The sequence below is a fragment of the Haemaphysalis longicornis genome, unplaced genomic scaffold, assembly GCF_048455015.1.
Source record: "Haemaphysalis longicornis isolate Haplotype H1 unplaced genomic scaffold, Haemaphysalis longicornis Haplotype H1 scaffold_3, whole genome shotgun sequence".
In the NCBI taxonomy this organism is placed as follows: Eukaryota; Metazoa; Arthropoda; class Arachnida; order Ixodida; family Ixodidae; genus Haemaphysalis; species Haemaphysalis longicornis.
The window spans coordinates 63,025,429-63,029,408 of NW_027526335.1; positions in this window are offsets into that span (position 1 = coordinate 63,025,429).

Here is a 3,980-nt window from a genome sequence, read left to right on the forward strand (position 1 = left end):
GGGACACTCGTTTTCCAACTCCTCGCGCTGGAACGTTTCATCTCCATGCACAAAAACGCGCACGAAAAGAACACACCGGGGCACTAGTTTTGCGTTCGCGCTTGCTTGCGTGCCTTCTATTTCGCTCCGAATTCGTTTTAACTTCAAAATGTTGCAGTTCTTCGTTTCGAGTGCCGCTTCTCCTCCGCCTTCGTATTTGGGATGTCGAGTATAAGAGCGCGGCGCCATGTGGCAGAGAGAGAGAGAGAGAGAGAGAGAGAGAGAGAGAGAGAGAGAGAGAGAGAGAGAGAGAGAGAGAGAGAGAGAGAGAGAGAGAGAGAGAGAGAGAGAGAGAGAAGAGGAGAGAGAGAGAGAGAGAGAGAGAGAGAGAGGAGAGAGAGAGAGAGAGAGAGGCACTTTATTAAAGACCTCTAAGCGAGGGAAGTGGCCGGCAGCCGGAGCTGTGCGGCGACCTTCGTAGCCCTGGCTATGATGATCTTCTGTCTCTCCGGGTCAGAGCAGCTCAGCGCTGCCTCCCAGAGCTCCGAGGAAATGATTTGAGGGAGGGGATCATATGGACAGGCCCACATGTGATGTTGCACCGTGGCCTTGTGGGCATAGTGGGCAAAAGGGAGAGGGATAAACTGAGGGGTGTATGTGATGGAGGAGGGCCCTATTGGGAAGGGATTCGGTCTGTGCGAGCCTCCATAGTTGTTTTTCCGTGTGATAGAAACTTTTGAGTACACTTATACCACTGCATTCTGCGCCCCTCCCAAGGTTTCGCGTTAATGATGGCCTGGTTTTTTTTCGTGTATCGCCAACGGACTTCGGCACAATAATACAATTCATTATGGTTTGAAATTAAATGCGGACAACGACATTCAATGTAATAAATTGCCGTCTCCTCTAAATTTTATTCTCGTTATACGCAATGGCTGCCTCTGAGTGGAAATTTACTCGCAGAAAAATTGGGACCTTCAGCTTATTTCAAGCGCATATGAGGAGCATGGACGAGCTGTATGAAAAGGATAATACCTCGGGAACATCCCTTTACTTCTGGGAGAGGGGAGGTGCAAGGCTACCTTTGCGGCTCCCTACCCTGGTGCAGACTTCAGACCTAAATATATTTCAAAACCTCTATCCTTCATCACATATCTACCTCCCACCACATACCCTTACAACTGCCCAACCTGCCATACTCACAACACGACGTACGCGGAAGCGCAGACCACCCAAACCCCCTCCTTTCCCCCACCCCGGAGCAGTGGGAGTGCGGGCGGACCAGGTGTCAGCTCGAGACGCATGAACGCCTGATCTCCCGGACTAGATAAGCAGCGGTCGCTCGCGGCTTTTAACGATCATGGTCTTTTTTTTTTTTTTGCGATAGAATGCCCGTTGGCATAAAAATAACTTATTTACAAATATACATGGGCACCCGTCTCTCGAAGGAAGTCAAGAAGGGGGCGGTAATGGGGTCCCCAGAGCCACCGCTGAAGGTCGGGGGGTCTACCAGGATGGAGGCCTGTGCCTCTCAGGTGTCGCTTTCTGGCTGAAGCCAGTGAAGGACACGCCCATATGAGATGGTCCGCATCAGCTTGTGCGGCAGGAGCTGTGCAGAAGGGGCAGGTGTCGTCGAATGGGGCATGGTAGCGTGGGGGCCACGTCACAGCAGGTGCAAGCGCCACTCCAACGCGAAGTCTGCGCTGCAAAACCTCTTCCCAGCGAGCAAGTCTACTGGGGAGGTCCGTTCCACACGGGGGGATGAGGGCACGTGTGGCGCGACGCAGATCGTCCTTCCGTTGGAGAAAGTTTTCTATCGGACCGGTTGTTAACATTGGCAGCGGCCGAGGAATATACGTCGGGTGACAAGCCATATCCGCTGCAATGTGAGCGGGGAGCGTATTCCGCCTAACCCACCCCAGCCTGAGAGGGCAGGGGTACGTGTCTAGTAGTGTGTGGATGTCCCTTGAAATAGTACAATTGTTCGATACTTGGCGTAAATCCCGTATCGCCGTGGTGGAGTCCGTATGAAGATGTAGGATGGCACCCACGGGGGCGCGCTAGCCGGTCTTGCTTGGGCAACTTAAAACAGAAAATTTTGGTCTGTCTGTCTGTCTGTCGGTCTGTCTGTCGATTGAACCATCCTACCAATAGTTAACATAATTCTTGAACGGGAAGTCTGTATAGGCAAAAGATTTCTGAAACCACTAAATCTGAAAAAACACTTCGTACTTGTCAAAATTGTTGAGCAAAAAGAAAATATTACGCGCATTTGAGGCAAAATATCAATGGACAAGTGGTACTGGCAGTGTTCTTCTAAATGAAAATTAATGTGGGCGTACTATTTGCGACAGCGAATAAAAAACGCACTGAAAACAATATTTTGACCGGAAAACACAAAAAGAGCTCGTGCACCTCGTGGCGGTGTTCCAAGTTCAAAAGTAACGAAGAGTTCCAGTAGATGGCTCTAACCGTGAAACACGGGAAAACTGAATTGACTTGATCAAACCACCTTTGTGTCATCAGAAACCCTAATGCGGAGCAATGGGAGGCACTGGTAGCCAGCGAGTGCTGTGAAGACCAGGGGAGCCCTTACAGAATGCCTGAGATTGAGCGGAACTCGAGAGACAGGAGCTCTAGCGACGCCCACGTAACATGATGATAATATTTCGAGGCGGAGTTCAAGCGCTTTAAAAATGCAATTAATGCACCTTGTTGATTATTGAGGTGACGTAACCAGTCCGGGGCAGCGCGCTCTAAGGAGGCGCTTCTAAGGCGGGGCGCATTTTTTAGTGCGTTCTCTCGCTCCACTGCTGCACTGGTGGCTACTGGGGGCAATTACTTTACCGTGATTTCATTCTGTGTTTCACTACAAAGTACATCTATTTTTTTTATTTCAGGCGTTCATATCAGCTTTTTCAGCTTTTTGTTTGAAAGTTGTCGTCCTAACAAGCAGTTTCCGCCCATTTCTGCCGTGGGTGGCAGACAATGCAATCATGTGACTAAAGCCGACTGCAAAAAAAGAAAGCGGTGGTTGGAAGCGCGCCACATTCAAAATAATTGCTGCTCTGTGTTACGTTATGGAAATGCTCCAACCGATTTGCGGTACGAAATTTCGTAGGGGCGCCTAAGTCTGCTTACGTGATTTGAAGGCGAAAGCTTGGCAATAATTATTAGCAACTGACGCAGTATACTTGCGATACTTATTAACAACTGATACATTCTATTTCAACATTTTTTCTCGCTTTCATTTCTTTGTCTTTTGACATGAATTACTTCTACGGGCTTGAAGAAGGGCTTGCGTTCGGGCTAGTTAGTATTCCATAACGTTCATCTTAAGCGCTTGTGCTTGTCTACTGTGTCCCTGTTTTTTTTTCTGCGCTTAAGATGAACGTTATGAAATTCTACCGGCTTCTTTTCTGCTATACCGTGTTTGCGTCAGTTTCTGCTCTTTCATTTCGTAGTTAACTCGTCAGCATGAAGACTGGACCACACCACAGCCTCCGTATAATCGGGGTTCTGCGTGGCTGGTGTGCACCTGTCCTTCTCATGTGCCTTCACGTTCACGTGTAACGCGGCACGCACTATTCTTCAACTTTTACTTTTCCAATTCACAGTTTTGGGAATTAAAAAAAAACCGAGCCCATTCGCTCCTCAGAACTCCAAATTGCGGGGCCATGTGCTACGAAGAAAGAAATAACAACAATCACATCAACTCATACCCCTTATCTATGCCCTGTGGCAAAATAAACGCAAAAAAAACAACCACATCTTTTTGAATTTGTTTCCTTTATTTCACTTTGCTCTTCCCGGCACTTGTTCGACGAAGCTCTCTACAGTCGTTGTTTTTTTTATTGAGTCCAATTCCCTCACTCCCCTCTCTTCCTTCGTCCTCTTGCTGCTTTCTCTCACCCGTCTCCTGTGATCATGCCGTTACTTTCGGTCTCAACTTTCCCCTTGACAAGCTTTGCATGCCAGACGACCAAGACGCTGGACAAAAT